This window comes from Salvia splendens, chromosome 12, assembly GCF_004379255.2.
Source record: "Salvia splendens isolate huo1 chromosome 12, SspV2, whole genome shotgun sequence".
In the NCBI taxonomy this organism is placed as follows: Eukaryota; Viridiplantae; Streptophyta; class Magnoliopsida; order Lamiales; family Lamiaceae; genus Salvia; species Salvia splendens.
The window spans coordinates 14,709,719-14,728,274 of record NC_056043.1 but is presented as its reverse complement, the minus strand read 5'-3'; the positions used below and the strand labels follow the sequence as shown (position 1 = coordinate 14,728,274).

At 37.5% G+C, this 18,556-nt stretch overlaps 1 long non-coding RNA gene across 1 annotated transcript; it reads left to right on the top strand.

Annotated features, from left to right (window-relative positions):
- The first annotated feature begins 13,378 nt into the window (after window positions 1–13,378).
- Window positions 13,379–15,123, top strand: LOC121759049. Its single transcript, XR_006041595.1, has 2 exons — window positions 13,379–14,740; window positions 14,827–15,123. It is a non-coding gene; the product is annotated as an uncharacterized LOC121759049 (long non-coding RNA).
- Window positions 15,124–18,556: the final 3,433 nt, after the last annotated feature.

The window sequence follows — 18,556 nt, the reverse complement described above, 5'->3', positions numbered from 1 at the left end:
ACCTCGTCTTTCAGTAGATAGCATAAAGACTCGTCTTGCTGTTAGATCCATTCAGTGCTATACCACACCAACGTCATCTTATTTCAATAAGGTTTAGAAATAATCGGACTGACATTGCAACCTTTCGCGATAGGTAGTCTAGGCCTATCTAGGTTGTGAAATTCTTATTTTTCTTTGTTTAGAACTGACCGTGTTACCTTAAATTGGACGACGCCCACAACCGGTCTAATAAAACAAAGACTTAGACTTTGTTACGTTTGCTCATACATTTAAATATGCAATAAACAACCATTAAATGTAAAACATAACAACATTATGACAAAAATAATCTGTTGCAATTATTGGAAAATAACCATTAGAGTTTTACAGTATCCAATCACTCGAAAGGTGATTTCTAGTATACAAAACCCTAACAACGAATTCATTAAGGCTGCATCTTTCCTATGTCTTAGTTCAATCGAACAGAAAACTAGCAATGGAAAGAGGGAAGAGCTGAATTGTCATCAATGAAAGCTATAAAGGCACGAAAAATTTGGTGAAAAGGCAAAGAGAAGATACATTGTAAGTCGGATTGACCTCTTATATAAAGGACAATGACTTAGATAACAATGCAACTTCTAAAGAGAGATCTAAATCCAGTTGGGCAGTTGTTGCAGTGGGAGCTATTTATTTATGCTCACTTTATTGGTTTATTTGATGTGCAAGACTTTATTTTATTGGTACAGTTTAGTTTAGAAAGAATTTAGTTTCAGTTTCTAAACTTGTTTATGATTGAGCGATGTTCGATATCTCATTTTATAATGCATGCATTATTGAGAAATGTGATTCGAATATCTATCATAGTACCATAGAAAAACAAATTGTACATCATAGTATCTAAAGAATATAATTGCAATAAGATTGAGTTTAACACGACAGTTCAACTTCTTAAACAAAAAATGATAAAGTATTTATGGCATTTAAACATAAGGCCAAGAAAGTACTTATTAATTGTTCAAACTAATTTTGTCTAACTCAAGTGACTATCAAGATTTTAACAACTTGTTTGTTAAATAGCTTAAAGGTCAAGTAAGTCTGGTTGATGTACTATAAGTTAGAATCCTTTGGCGGTTCAAGGGATTCAGAATACTTATAGAGATGCAACATAGAAAGACTAGTAAGTCTCAATGGTTTACACCATAGGAGACGAGCAAATGAGTTAAGATCGGTAGTGGGAGTTAAATCCTAGTTGACTACTCCAAGCATTCTTATAAAGAATGGGATAGTCATATAAGAAGATATCGAAGTCTCTCGAAGACAAGTTCGATAAGTGAACAGTTTTACTCAATAACACCTTATCATTGATGGGATATATGTTGGAAACAATGAGTTATACCTTAAAGAAACTACCATAACATCAGTACCTTCTACAACACGCGAGTTGTGGACTAGAGGCAAGTCTAGTCCAGCACATCACAAGGTGTGGAGTTATTCCAACACATGTTTTGGAAAAGGTATCCAAGTAATTGGAGTTGTGTACTGAGGTATGTTTTAAGGTTGTCCCAAATGATAGAAAATGTACATGTTCTATAATCTTCATGGCAAGATATGTGTTTGTTTACACGAATACTAGATTCTTTGATGAAGATTATGAGAACTACAAGCCTAACAAACATGATAATTCTCAAGATAATGAGATATCTATTTTCCATCTTAACCAAGAAGTCATACCATTATAAACTTATGCACTAAGAAAATCAACGTTTGTACCTAAGATTGTAAGAGTCGTGTCGTAGTGGGAGCGTTCTTTGCGAACATAATAAGTTCATGGGTCTAAAAGAGTCTTAAGACTCAGTCTTAGATCAACTTGAACATAATCCCTGTAACTACAAGGATGCAATGACTTATTTAGATAATCATTCTTGATAAGATGATAGATTCTGAATAACAATCTTAAATAGACAAGAATGTTTGCAAGACTTGCGATACTACCCATAGACTATTTCAGTCAGTGGGAGCTAGTGGACCTGCAAGTGTAAGCATGGATCTCAAAAGGCTAGAATAATGGCAAAGGGTTATACCCAGAGAGAATTATATTCTCGCCTGCCATTTTTACCTAAGTCGATCTGTATATTGTCTATTGTAGCCTACATATATTAGGATGTATGTACTATGATTGTCAAGACAGTTTTCTTTAAGTAGAAGTCTTGAGGAGATCATCCGCATGGAACATCTTAATGGTTATGTAATACAGGGCAAGAAAGTTGAAAGTGCACTATATTTGGTATTCTTGATACTATACGATGATGACATCTATAAAAGTTGATAAACAACTAAGAGGGTTATCTAGCGTAGGAAACTGGTCGTCTACCCAGTTTAAGGATGATGGATTTAAGATAATCTAGTTACATTCTAAGCATCTGTGTCATTAGATTGCTAGAAAAATAATGTATGTTTTCTTAAAGAATGCTACATCTACACAATACTTTGACACTTAAGCATTGAAAATTCTAAGAAAAAGTTTTTCTTTTTCTAGATGGAATTATTTTGTCTCTAGTCAAGTGTTTTTCTACATTGAATGAGATCAAGATGAATGAGACAAGTTCCATAATTGGAACTCTCATACATGCTATGATGTGTATTAAGTTAGATATTAGCTTTGCCGTTGGCATAGAAGCATGATATCATTTTAACCATGACCAAGGACATTAGATTGGGTAAAGAATATACTATAGTACTTGAAGAAGACTAAACGGTAAGCTCTAGTTTACCAGATATCCATGTTATGCCCTTTAGGTTACATCGACTCGGTTTTATAATTGATTGATGATCGAGTTATCCTCTGACTATGTGTTAATATTAGGAGTTAAAAACTGAGTCATGAAGGAGTGTGATTACATCACAGACTCTATCATGAAAATTACAAGTGTGGTTTCATCAGAAACTACTAAGGTAGTTGTTAATCTCAGTAACTTCCTAATAGCTTTGACCGTGATTCCGAGTATGTGTATGAGCATATTTCGAGCATGTTGCACAGATAGAATTGCTTGTATACAATAAACTCTACAATCCACTTTTAACCCAAGGCGAGAAGAATTAATTTTATCACATTGGTATTTGCTTATGCATTTATAAGATGTTTGTCAAACATTTAAATGTATAAGAAGCAAATAAGTCTAATTCTTCTGCATAGTAGACTGGTCGTGAACGACGTTCACAGAAGGTGACGCAGTCGGTCCTTTGTAGAAGAGAAATAGAATTTCACAACCTAAATAGGCTTTGGCTACCTATCGTGAAAGGTTGCAGTGTCAGTCTGCATGTTTCCTTACCTTAGGAAATAAACGACACTGGTGTGGTATAGCACTGAAGGATCTAACAGTTGAGATAAGTCTTTCTTGCTATTTACTGAAAGACGAGGTCTCGGTGATTGTTATTTCTTAATCATTATTGACATAACATTGAGCATACGATATTGATTATACACTACTTTGATTTATCAAATGGTGCGGATTTTTTGCAATCCAAGAATCCTGATATCTTGGGTAGTAGTGATCTATGTCTAGAGGTGCTAGTATTGTTATTGCAATGAATCGTGTGTTGGGTGAGTCCAGTTTGATAATATCCTCAAGAGGTGTTCGAAAAAGGTTTTATTATTCAGAAACCCGGCCGGTTGGAAACTGATATTCTATCTTCTTTCTAACAAGCCCTTTTCGATTCTGATAAGCTTTGCCCACCCAAAGGTCAGATTCTGAGTTCGGGATACAGATTAGAAGATTTGTGGTTGAGTACGAAGATCTTCATGTGGAGAAGGCGCAAGCAATCGTCGATTCTTTAGAGAATCAGATCGGTAATTCTAAACCGTAGGAAATTCCTAAACTAGGTTTTAATTCCTTTTACAAGAATTGTGTGCGTTCTTGTATGCAATTGATTGTTTAACATGTAGATAGTTAATCCCATAATCGGTCAAATAGATCTGTAGATCAAATTTATTTGTTTTTGCATGACTTCCGCTGTGCAAGGGGCTCCAAATTCCAACACCTTAGACTTTGTCATGCAAATGAAAGGAGGATCCATTCTCTTGTTCAACAAGATCTTATTAAAGGTCTAGAGGAGGAACCTTTTCATAAGTATGAGTCATGCTTAGAAGGCAAGATGACCAAGAGGCCTTTTAAGGCTAAGGGCAATAGGGCCAAGGAAGTACTTGAGCTCGTTCATTCCGATGTATGTGGACCAATGTCTACGGAGGCAAGAGGTGGTTTTCGATACTTAATCACATTTATTGATGACTTCTCGAAAATTGGATATGTCTATTTGATGCGTCACAAGTCAGAGTCTTTTGACAAGTTTAAAGACTTTAAGACTCTTGTGGAGAAGTATCATGGAAAGAATATCAAAAGCCTACGATCTGATCGTGGAGGTGAATACCTCAGTGCCGAATTTTTGGACTACTTATCGGAGTCGGGTATTGAATCCCAACTGACTGCGCCGGGCACGCCCCAGCAGAACGGCGTGGCTGAAAGAAGGAACAGGACCTTGTTAAATATGGTTCGATCGATGATGAGTTATGCACGTCTGCGTATTTCGTTTTGGGGACATGCCTTGCTTTCTGCAAGCCATATTTTAGACAATTTACCATCAAAATCCGTACCTACTACTCCTTATGAGTTGTGGACTGGGCGCAAGCCCAATCTAACACATCTCAAGATTTGGGGTTGTCCGGCTCATGTATTGGAAAAGGATCCAACTAAGCTAGGATCAAGGACAGAGGTATGTTTGTTTATAGGATACCCCAAAGGGACGAAAGGTTATGAATTCTTTAGTCTCCGAGACAAGAAAGTCATTGTGAGTACTCACGCGACATTCTTAGAGGAAGACTATGTAATGAATCATAAACCCAGCAGTGAAGTGGCTCTTGATGAGCTAACTTCTGTCACAAGTTCCATTAACCAAGAACAAGTACCAAGTGTACAAACAATTCCCGAAACTTCAACTTCTACTCAAAATATTGTAGTGCCGCGCCGCAGTGGGAGGGTCTCGCATGAGCCCGACAGATATATTGGTTTGGGAGAATTTATGGATCACTCATCGGACAGCAATGTATTAGATCCCTGGAACTTTGCGGAGGCGCAGGCAGATGTCGATCATTGCGAATGGGTGAAAGCAATGGATTTGGAACTACAATCTATGATAGGCAAAGACGTCTACGATTTGTCCGTCCTACCCGAAGGTTGTACTGCCATTGGGAGCAAGTGGATATATAAGCGTAAACGTGGACCCGATGGACGAGTTAAAGTTTTTAAGGCAAGACTAGTGGCCAAGGGGTATACCCAAAAGGAAGGCGTCAATTATGACGAGACCTTCTCCCCAGTGGCCATGCTCAAATCGATCCGGATACTATTGTCTATTGCAGCTTATATGGATTGGGATGTATGGTAGATGGACGTTAAGACTGCGTTTCTAAACGGCGGTCTTGAGGAGACCACCTACATGGAACAACCCGAAGGATATGCCGTAAAGGGCAAAGAACACATGGTTTGGAAGCTTAAGAAGGCCATTTATGGCCTCAAGCAAGCATCTAGATCGTGGAACCAATGTTTCGATCAAACTGTTCGCAAGTTTGGATTCTAAAAGTGCCCAAGTGAAAGCTGTGTGTATAAGAAAGTTGATAAGGGGAATGTGGTGTTCTTAGTTTTATATGTAGATGACATTCTTCTAATTGGAAACAATAAAAAGATGTTGTCATCAGTACGAACATGGTTGTCGAACCAGTTCGAGATGAAGGATATGGGAGACGCGGGACACATCCTCGGGGTCAAGGTTCTTCGGAATCGAGAAAAGAAGATGTTGTGCTTATCTCAAGAACCTTACATCAACACAGTACTTAGTCGTTTTAGCATGCAGGACGCCAAGAAAGGTTTCTTACCTTTTAGACACGACATCCATTTATCTCAAGAGATGTGCCCTAAAACGTCGTCTGAGATACAAGCAATGAGAAGGATTCCATACGCTTCGGCAGTTGGAAGTCTCATGTATGCTATGCTTTGTACTAGACCTGATATTTGCTTTGTTGTTGGCATGGTGACAAGATATCAGTCGAATCCGGGCCAAGGACATTGGACTGCCGTAAAGAACATACTCAAGTACCTTAAACGGACTAAGGACTATGCTCTAGTTTACAATGCAGTCGAGCTCTGTCCTTTGGGATATACTGACTCAGACTTTCAAGCTGATCAGGACTCGAGAAAATCTACTTCAGGATATGTGTTCACCTTAGGAGGTGGAGCCGTAATTTGGAAGAGTATGAAGCATAAATGCATCGCGGACTCAACCATGGAAGACGAGTATGTGGCCGCTTCGGAGGCTGCAAAAGAGGCTGTATGGTTCAAAAACTTCCTTATGGATTTAGGTGTGGTTTCGAATCTGCCCAAGAGCATCACCATTTATTGTGACAATTCTGGTGCTGTGGCAAACTCGAAAGAACCAAGAGCTCACAAAGCGAGCAAACACATAGAGCGGAAGTATTATATCATCAGGGATATAGTGCAGAGAGGAGAAATACAAGTGGTCAAGATTGCGCAGAGAACAACCTGGCAGATCCTTTTACAAAGGCTTTGGCGGTGAAACCGTTCGAGTGCCACGTTGAAGGGATGGGCTTTCGACTCATTCAAGACCTCAACTCGCTTTCAGTATAAGTGGGAGAAATTTTAGACGTGTGCACTACCATTTTGTATACTAGAAAGCTGTTTTGAGTATAAGTGGGAGATTGTTAGGGTTTTGTATACTAGAAATCACATTTCGCGTGATTGGATATTGTAAAACTCTAATTATTATTTTTCAATAAATGCAACAGATATTTTTTGTCATAATGTTGTTATGTTTTACATTTAATGGTTGTTCATTGCATATTTAAATGTATAAGCAAACGTAACAAAGTCTAAGTCTTTATTTTAGTAGACCGGTTGTGGGCGTTGTCCAATTTAAGGTAACACGGTCAGTTCTAAACAAAGAAAAATAAGAATTGCACAACCTAGATAGGCCTAGACTACCTATCGTGAAAGGTTGCAATGTCAGTCCGATTATTTCTAAGCCTTATTGAAATAAGATGACGTTGGTGTGGTATAGCACTGAATGGGTCTAACAGCAAGACGAGTCTTTATGCTATCTACTGAAATACGAGGTCTTGATAATTAATTTCTTAATCAATGTACGTTAGCATTGAGCATACGATATTGAGTATCCACTACTTTGACTTACCAAAGGTGCGGGTTTTTCGTAACCCAACGATCCAGGTATATTGGGTAGTGGTGATCATTATCTAGCGGTGCTAGGATTGCTATTACGTTGAAACGTGAGCGAGGGGAGTCTCGTTTGATAACATCCACAAGAGGAGCTCGAAACGAGGTTTTATTATTCGGAACCTAGCTAGTTGGAGTTTAATTACTCCATGAATAATAAATAAGAGTTTCTTGCTAAGTCCACTCTTGGAGATTAAAATATGTTAATTAATTAAGTCCATAGCAGACAATAATTAATTAATGGATGTTTCTATCTTAAGCGCGGGAAATAAATTAAATGCAATTAAAGGAAACCCGGAATACTTGTAATTTCGGATTTGGAAGGCAGTGCAATATTACTTCTGTAGTGACTGCTTGTAATATTCCAATATAAGCTTATATTAAATTGTGGGTTCAATTTAATTGGTAAAAAGCTAATTGGGTGAGGCATGTTCTAAATTCTTCCTTAGATCTCTGACTGGACCCAATATGTGACTTAATATAAATAGGAAAATAAAGGAGACAGGAAATACACATTATTACTCTATCAAATTTTCGTCCCCCTCTAAGAAAGAGAGAGCTCGAAATTTTGCCTCCTCCGTGAGCTAAGTTCTGTCTTCGTTATTCAAGTCCTAGTACGTTGGTGAGATTTGCCCACACAAATATCAACGTATAGTCCGGGACACCAGTCAGAATTTCCAAGGTCGAGTATTGAAGATCTTCACGTGGAGACGGAGCAAGCCATCATCGATTCTTGATTGAATCAACGAGGTAAATTGGCTAATTCCGTAGTAAGCATGTTTTAGGGATTTTATATGCTAAAGCATGTTTTAATTCAAGTTATGAGCATGATACATGTGATAATTACGCGAATAGAATTTGTCTTAATAATCTGCTAAATAGATCAAATTTATGTGATCATTAAATGTTGCACGCTTCCGCTGCCAACCCCTTCAGGTTAAGGTCTTGAAAGCAGTTTTCGTTCTAATTTACGCACCCGACGACAGGTAAATTGTATAGGAGTTGTCTTGATTCGTTGATCAACGCCTCTTGATCAATCTACACTTATTTGTTGTTTCAATTTGCGTGAATTTAGTATTCAGACTGTATTAAAAAGCTACTTTCAAAAGTTTACAAAGTTTCTATTTTTAAGAGATGGCCCAAGATGGAAATAATTTTTATTTTTAAGAGACGGATGTAGAATCTTTTTATTTCCAAGAGTTTGTCTAGTTCGAGATGTATATATAAAATATACATTGGCCTATTATTATTCTTGGAATAAATCCAAACCGACGGGGTTTCTATATAATAAACTTTTCTCGAACACCTTTTGGGGATATAATCAAACTACTCATGACACACGATTCAATGCAATAACAAAATAGGTACCCTATTAATTACTCCTTCTGTTCCATAATAGATGTCACACTTTCCTTTTTAGTTTGTCCTACAAAAGATGTCATATTTCTTTTTTTGGAAAATGTTCTCCCTCACATTAATATAAATATACTCCCCCTATCCCAAGGAAGATGACCCCTTCCTTAGGCGACACGAGATTTTATGTAGTTTTATTTTGTGTGTTGGGTGGAGAGAGTAAAGTAAGAAAGGGGGAATAAAGTAGAGATAAAAATATTTCCATTTTAAGCAATGGGTCATCTTAAGTGGGACAAACTAAAAAGGAAAGTGGATCATCTTCAGTGGGACGGAGGGAGTACTATCCACTCAACACACAAAACAACATCTCCTAAAATCCCGTGCCATTACCCAAGTGTGTCATCTATTATGGGACGGATGGAGTATTAATTACCACCGTCCTACTCTAAGTGAAGCATTTCTAATTCAGCATAAGATTTTATGTAGTGTTGTTTTGTGAGTAAAGTAAAGAAAATAAACTAAGAGAGAGGGAAAAAGTAGAGAGAGTGATGTTTCTATATTAAGAAATACTCCCTTCGTCCCACAATAGGAGTCACTCTTATTGTGGGCACGGATTTTAAGAAATGTAAGGAATAGTGGGTTGAAAATGTTAGTAGAATATGAGACTCACTTTTTTATATTGTTTTTATAATAAAATGTGAGTGAAGTGAGTTAGTGAAATGTGAGACCTACTCATCATTAATGAAGTGTGACTCTTATTGTGGGACGGACCAAAATGACAAAGTGTGACTCTTATTATGGGACGGGGGGAGTATGTCATTTAGAGTGAGACATCCTAAAAACAAAAATGTGTCGCTTAGAGTGTGACGGAGGGAGTATTTTACCGCTACCCAAGATATCATGCCTATTGGGTTGCGAAAAATCCACATCATTTGATAAGTTAAAATAGTACAAGTAACATCGTATGCCCGATGTTATATACAAGGATTAAAAAAATACTAAACTCTAAGATCGTATATTTCAGTAGATAGCAATAAAGATACATTTTGAATTTAGATCCATTTAGTGTTATACAACACCAGTGTCGTTAGACTTTCCTAGGTAAGAAAGACTTATCGGACTAGACTGCAACCTTTCACGATAGGTAGCCATAGAAAGCCTATCTAGGTTGTGAAAAGGTTTTCCTCTTGCAAGTTACCGACCGAGTCACCTAATGCATAGACTGATGGGGTTTAAAGCGGGAAAACAAATAAATCAGTGTTGTTGATCTATTTAGCATATTTTTTTGACTAAATATATTTGCATAATATACACATGTAACATGATCTTAAACTAAACATTTTTATTGATTAATTGAAACCCTAAGCATGCATACTACAAAGAGAATTGAATACCTTACTATTCTCCAAAGAATCGAAGATGGCTTGCTCATTTTGCCTGTGAATATTTTCAATACTAGACCACAGATCTTCTGACTGTATCCCAAACTTATATTTTAATCTTAGACTGAGCTAAGCTTATCAGATTCTATATGACTTGAATAGAGAAAGAGAAACACTCCCACAAGGAGTGGGAGGCACAATTTTTTAGAACTCCAAGGGAGAGGGGGACAAAAATTTTGTGCAGGCTTATGTCTTGACTCTATTCTCCTATTTAAAAAGTTATGTATTGCGTTAGTCAGGAATCTATGGAGGTTTGTATTTGAGCCACACATATTTGACTTTAAATAATTAAATTTGGTCCCAATTTAATCCAAACCAAAATAGAATATTATTCTCTGCCGCTACAGTACAATAATATTGATTGGCAATCAAAATCCAAACTAATCCGAGCTTTCTTTTTTAATTTAATTATTTCCCGCGCTTAAGATATAAATGTTTGTTAATTAAATGAAGTCCGCTATATATTGACTTAAGTAATATTTTATTATTTTCAAGAGTGAACATAGATAGAAATTCTTACTCCCTCCATCCCCTATTAATTGTCCACTTTTGCCATTTTCTTCCGTCTTCCATTAATTGTCCACTTTCACTTTTTACCATAAATGGTAAGTGGTCTCATATTCTACCAACTCGTTTCACTCACATTTTATTATAAAACTAATATATAAAAGTGAGACTCATATTCTACTAATTTTTTCAACCCACTTTCCTTTACATTTCTTAAAACTTGTGCCGGAACCAAAGTGGACAATTAATGGTGGACGGGGGGAGTATTTATTATTCGTCTAATAAAATTACAACTAGTTAGGTTCCGAAAAATTAAACTTTACTTCAAGCTCCACTTGAAGACATTATCAAACCAGACTTACTGGGGCGTCATTCAACATAATAGCAAACTTAACACCGGTAGATACTGATCACCATTACCCAAAATACCGGGATTCTTGGATTGAGAAAAATTCGCTTCTTTTGATAGATCAAAGGAATGCACAATCAATACTGTATGTTCAAGGCTAAATATATCGATTAAGAAATATTGATAATCGAGACCTTCGTCTTTCAGTAGATAATATTAAAGACATGTCTCTCTGTTAAATCCGTTCAGTACTATATCACACTAGTCTCATCTTATATTTCGTTAAGGCTTGGAAATATACGGATTGACACTTCAACCTTCATGTAGGTAGTCAAGGTCTATCTAGGTTGTGAAATACGCTTTTTCTTTTGCTAAGAGCTGACTATGTTACCTTAAATTGAACGATGTCCACAACCAGTCTACTTAAACAAAAGACTTAGACTTGTTTTATTTTTTATACATTTAAATATGTAAAACAACCATTAAATATAAAAACATCACACATTGTAACACAAAAACATCTGTTTTATTCATTGAAAAATAAACGAAGAGTTTTTACAACATACAAGCAGTCAAAAAATACAAGCACTCAAAAAATAATTTACAGTATACAAAAGCCTTTGACTCTGACTCGTTTATTTAATGCATGAAACGTCATTCGGTAAATCATTACTATTTATCCCAAATTTAAAGTTAGAAGTGGACCTAGGTTTCTCATTCACACATCCTGACACATTCAGCTGATCTCATTTTGATTGAATTAGATGTTTAGTAGGAGCATTGTAGATAATTCCTATTAATTTGATACTTTAGATTTTAAAGTTAAATAGGGTTTTAAATGGATAAAAGATGGAAACACACAAAATTGGAGCCAGAATAATATTGGTATTTGTCACGACCACAACTCCCTAGTAATAGTAACAGTAGCTAGTTCGCGACTACTCTAACTCATTGGTCACAAGCTCGTCATAAAGAGGTACTTAATTCAAGGAAACAATGTCACAAGGTGAAAAGAGTACAATCCATACCCAAATCAGAGTAATTAACTAAGTGCATAGTCTTTGCTAAAGCGATTCTTAAACTTTGCAGCGGAAGATTCCAAGACGAAGTAATATGTACGAAGACATATTAAATCAGCTACCTAGCCACTTATTATAAGACCTTCCCCAACACCTCCTCGCTCCGACCATGATCAACCTGCACGTTAAGAAAAACAAACATGCAGGGCTGAGTATTTGGTATACTCAGTTGGCTCATTGCCAAAAACATTTCTTATTTAGTTGTCAGCCAAACTTGAGTGAGCTCGGGGTTTTTTTCTTAAAATAATTCCCGGTCACCAAAACTTTTATCTTTTCAAAGGGTTGACTGGGCAGTCACATAACATCTCGTGATATACCATATCTGATCTGGTGTGAACCGGGAATATGGCCACATTCCACGACGGTCACTGGACCGGCCAACTCTAGCGCTAGCACACGGTCCCTTATGTGTACACTAGTCCGAGTAGGGTTTGCGGCCGTACTGGGACCCGAATTCGATTTAACTTGTTTGGCATAGCCAACAGATAGGTAATCATAAATAAAACAAGGCATGGCAACTCATCTCAAAGTATTCACATTTTCACATAAAATCACGTTTTGAAAGAAAAGTCCACCTCGTTTGCTTAAACTCTCAAACGAGTGTTCCTTGACTTGGGTTTACTTGTCGTGCGACGACGTCCCATCATAAACAAATAATATACTTAATTTAGGCTTAATTAATTATTTATTTAACGTGTATGCATTCCTAAGCGTGTGATCCTTTTTATTCTCCCTTTTCCTAAATCCATAACATCTTTAAGTATAAATTACATCGAGTGATTTAATTTAGTTGGGGCCTTGCCGAAATTTTCGAGCTTTAGTGAAATTCTAAGTATCCTAACCTTATTGTCGTGGAATTTATTTAACGGCTATCCGTCATTTAATTTGGCAGACCTTGGGGGTCTATAGATTAAATTTGATGTTTTCATTAGCGGCTCACGCTTTGTCTTAAATGTTCATAAGTCTGTTTTAAAATTTAAATCCCTTTGGATTTAAATACTTAATTAACTCAAAGATACTTACTTTGCTTAAACTAAATATAGCTTCCATTTAAATTTTCTAATTGACATGGTATAACCTGGCCAACTTCTCTCTTACTATCCTGGCCCAATCGATATTTTACGGCCCAATAGCATTTAATCCGGCGGCCCGATTGGAATAAAAAAAACATAGTCCAACCAATTTAAGCTTTGTGGCCTAAATTAATTAAAGGAAAGGCAGTGGCCAGTTTCATTTTTAATTCTGGCCAAACTAATAGTAAAACACACTCTAGGCCCAAATGAAATAAAAGCAAGTGGCCCAACTTAATTAAACTCCTAAGCCCAAAATAAAATTGGCCCAAAAGAAAACAAAAACTCGCCCCCAAGCGCCGGACATCCCCCATTCCTTCTCCAAAATTTCATTTTCCCAAATTCAAACCCTAGTTCACCTCTTCCTCTCTTCGTGGAAGCCGAGAGGTTTCCCCACCGCCGCCGTTCTTCCGGCGCGATCGCCGGACTCCGTCACTCTCTACTTTACTCTGGTTCTCCCCTCTCGAATTTTCAACTTAGGTAGGAACCCTAGCTTGGGGTGAAACCGGAATCCCCCCCTCTTCGCTGCCCGTCGACCACTACTCTGGGAGGCACCGACGCCTTGGCGGAAACCACCGACCGTCGGTTCACCTTCACGACGGTAGGGATACGTCCGGCGACCGTTCGTGCCGTGCGCCCGCTGTCCGCCGTCTCCTCGCATCACTCCACGGCGACCCGGCGCCGTCGAGCTGTCGTCGTCGTCGTTCACCCTCGGCAGAGGGGAAAGGAGCAGCAACCTCCTCCAAGTTCCGGTTCCGGTCGGGAGCTCCATCGCCCGCCGCCGTAGCTAAGTCTTCTAACTTAGTTAGTTTACAATTTCTCTGGTGGAGTTGGTTCTGATTTCATGGTTTAGAAATAGGCAGCTTATGGTGGTTCTTTGGTGAGATTCGAACTAGAGCTAAATCCGCAATTCCTTAAGTTTATTGTCTAGTTTTTAATATGCTAGTTCTTGCAGATTTCTTTAAGGTATTTGGATGGTACTGTAACTGATTCTGGAGCTACTAGTTGTTGCTATTATTCTTATTGTGTCTCAGTTATGGAGTATTCTTGATGATGTTGCTATATGTGATTACTTGCTGCAATGAGTGATGATATTTAAGTTCCAAGCTCACTCTCCCTAGTATTCCAGTATCTATGCATTTGTGATGTCTATGATGCCTTCTAAATGCAAGTGTTGGTGTTACCTCTTGTGATTGAAGTGGAAAAGGGCTGTGAGTCTCTGGCCAACGTTGAAAACAGGCTCCCTGTTCTTAGCCTTGCTCCCCTTTCACTCCTCAACTTGCTACTTAGTTGAGTGAATATGTTGTGTGGTAGAGGGTGGAACCGAGGCATGAAGTATTTATAGGGGTTGTAACTGAAAGCTGCAAGGTGGCTGTTTTGGTTGAGCAGAAAAAGAGTGTTCTTGGCCTGGGTTGTGTGGCTGTCCTTTAACTGCATTTTGGCACTTTATGAGTGCTTAGTACTTAGTCCATTTATGAGGTTCGTTTGTTTATGGCAGGTGCACACAGAGGAAGGGATTGTGCGGCTGATCTCCTTGGCAGTGGCAGTTGTAAAAAGGAGAGTACGAGCTGCCAACTGCAGCCTTGCAGGGGTTGCAGCTGCTGGGGGTGGAGAGCCGGCTGGACTTGCTTCTTTCAGCCCAAGCACTTCCTCATTTTTTGGAAAGGTAGTACTACTCTTCCCCTTTCTAATGTGGGCTGTTTAACCTCTTCATTCCTTATGCATTCTTGTCTAATGGTTTGTGTTTGGCAGGGACAGGGAGACTGATCTCCTCTAGGCTGCCACCTCGTCGGTTCGGCCCAACGGGCAGTCGAAAATCTTGGCCGAAACCCGTGCTAAAAGGGGCCCGAAGCTAGTAGTTCCATTTGTAATAGAATAGTGTCTCTACTTTGAAGTTTTTCCCTTTCCTTTTCATCATGTATGCGAAAAATCTATAGAAATTAGTGTGTAATTTGTTTCCTTTATTTCCATTATCGAACATTTGTAATCTTGAAATTTATACACCGCATTTCGTTTACTTAAGAAATGAACAGATGCACTTTCACTTCATTCGGCCCTTATCTTTTTTTAAAATTTCTAGATTCGCATCCTTTATAAATTGTGTTTCCCAAAAACGGGTTGGAGACTTGTATGCTCATCGTACATCAATTAATTGAAAAGATAAATCGTTCCACGTTTCCAACGTTATTCCATAAGTCTCGGAAATTTAGTTCGTGGCTATTACAGTATTGTAGATGAAAAGGCGCCCTTGAATGCATCGTTACGATAGAGACGGTATTGTAGGGTTGAAGCATGTTGTAATCTAACGGATATTTTGCTTATCAAGTATGTTTAAGAGTAAAGATACCACTAAATTGAAATATGAAAATCAGATCAAAAAGAAAGATTACGGGGATAATGAAATCCATTTTTAAGTATATATCACACCAAAAGTAATTTAACTCCAGTCATTTATACCAAACTCAAATTTTACATCATTTTTTAGTATGATAGACTTTGGATGGATGGGTATGTTTATGGTTCAATAGTTCTATATTCCATATATTTATATAATAAGAATTTGAAAATTAGTTTTATTTTTAGTGACAATTCATTATTTTTTTTTTGCTATATCAACATTTTTTTTATTTTGACCAGAACATCTATAATAACTATAAGGCTAGTCTCATTAACAACCACAACTTAAATAACCATTTACATCATTTCAATTAGCATTAGTGTTTTTAAAATTTTTGAATTCTAAAATAAATAAATTGCAAATATGAAGAAAATAACATAGATCGAAAACATTACAACAAAAAACATAGATTAAAAGTGCTAAAACAAAATTTACATAGATTAAGTTAGCATGCATCTGTTGCGCTTTCTTGGCTTCAGCCTTTTTTTTTACATTTTCATCCTTGTAGGGATCAGATCACTTATGATTCACTAATTATCGGGACCTCTTTTTGTTATTGCATCAACACCGAGATGGCTAATCTCAGTCATGAACAAGCCAATTATAAGATATTTATTACAACTAGAACCGTATGCAATGAGTACGAGATTACAATAAACCCTAGCCTATATTGGATCTGGAACCGATCGAATATCACAAGCTATACACTGTGAATCTCCTGCACACTTAATACACAAGTTAGTAACACAATATACAAGATCCTTTCGGATCTACATCGCAAAAGAAAGACAAGAACGAAATAGGACAGAAGATTTAGGATATGGCTCAGGTCGCACACACGACTGCACAGGGCCAAGGACCTCCTCAATCTTCTCCAACAAATCTCAAGGGAGCACAGTGAAACAATCGAACCCCAAAACCTAAGGTTTCCGATTACTACAACACAGTAGCCACCTCACACATCAAATGACTCACAACCACAGCCACAAGGCTTCAAGAACACACAAATCCCACGGATCTAAGAAATCAACTAGGATCTTCCACCAAACAGCCAGAATCGAACTCAACCGTTCGAAACCAAAGAAATCTCCTAATCAACACAGGAGTTGAGAGATGCACACTCGATTCTCACTAAAACAGAGAAGGAGTCACCGTAGAAGAAGATCGGAAGCCATTTCCGAGAGAGAGAAAAAGTTCTAGAGAGAAGCCGTAGAGAAAGCATGTAGAGAGAGAGAGGCAAGTGAACAGACTGAGGAGTCGAGACGGCTCAGGGAGTGTTTAACTCCACAAACAAACACACCCTAGATCCAACGGCTCATCGTCATGATCCGTGTGAGGTGGCATACGTGGCAGCCATTGGAGCATCCATTTAAGTATTGGGCCAAATCCGGATTGGGTCACCAATAAACATAAACGAGCCATCAATTAAAACTAGCCCAGCTGATTTAAATAGCAAGCTCAAATAGAAGTCCACAATTAGTTCACAATCCTGAACTTCAACGTCATCGACGCATATGTTAATTCTACCAACGTTTCCATCATGGTATTTATTAATCAAAAAATATTTAAATTAAATACCACCTCCGTCCCATAAAAATAGAGCTCTGGGAACAACACGAGTTTTAATATAAAATTAGTAAAGTAGGAGAGCTGTTGAAATAAAAAGTTATTAAAGTATCGTTAATGGAGAATGAGACCCACCTTATAAGAGAGAAAAATTTTGCCAAAAATAGAAGTAGACTATTTTTGTAGGACGAACCAAAATAAAAAAAAAGCTATTTTTATGAGATGAAGCGAGTATAACGGCCTGCAATAAGGCTGCATTTCAGCCACCGACTCACCGAGAGCGACTAGCAGCTTAGGTTGCAGCTAGTGATGGAGCAACGTTGGGGCTAGGGGGGCCCTTGGGCCCCTCAACAATTTGAAGTATACCTATATACTCCCCCGTCTCCAAACAGTATGAACTTTGGGTTCGGCACGAGTTTTAATGCATTATTGGTAAAGTAAGAGGGAGATAGATAAATATTGATAATGGAGAATGAGTCCCACCTCATTAGAGAGAAGAGATTTCCAAAATTGGAATGTTCATACTCTTTGGCGACGGACGAAAAAGGAAATAGTGCATATTGTTCAGGGAGTATAATATATGTATACGAAGTATTTCAAATACATAGGTTGTGCAGATGGAATTTTATCCGGCCTACTACATTAAAGGCCTGAGTTCGATGAATTTTACACACATCAATATTTATTTATACATAAATATGTAAATATTTTTACATAAGTATATATTTATTTTTTTTCGATATTTTAATTTGAAATTATCTATTAATGAATTTTACATTCTAAGGATAAAAATTACTCCCCCCGTCCCACAATAAGAGTCACACTTTGTCATTTTGGTATGTCCCACAATAAGAGTCACACTTCATTTTTACCATAACTGGTAAGTAAGTGACATTCCACTAACTCACTTCACTCACATTTTATTATAAAATTATTATAAAAAAGTGGATCTCATATTCCAGTAACTTTTCCAACCCACTATTTATTATATTTCTAAAAAACTTGTGCCCACAAAAGGAGTGACTCCTGTTATGAAACGGAGGGAGTAATTTACATCGACTCTCAGTCCATGAATATTTATAGCTTCTATTGTTCGTCTTCTAATTGTTCACTATTTATTTCTCGTGCACCTATTTTTGATGACATTGAACAAAAAAAAAGCAAAACAACTATTTAAACAAATATGGGCACTCCATCGTCAGATTATTGGCTTCGGCACTGGTTGCAGCTATAAATGGGGTGTGGCCGGACAAAATAGATGTTTGCAATAAAGCCGCAGAATGAGGCTGCTAATGATGTAATACTACTGCAATTTAGAAGCCCATAATATAATTATACAAAATTCACTAAGTGCATCACCGACAACTACAAAAAGAGTGGCATTCTGAAACCACACACTCAAATGGGCAGCATCACGTCACCGCCAATCCATACCCCCACTTCCCTTTTTATATTATTATTATTATTTAATTTATATAATCTTCATTACATTAAGATTAAGCACTGGATCAATCACTA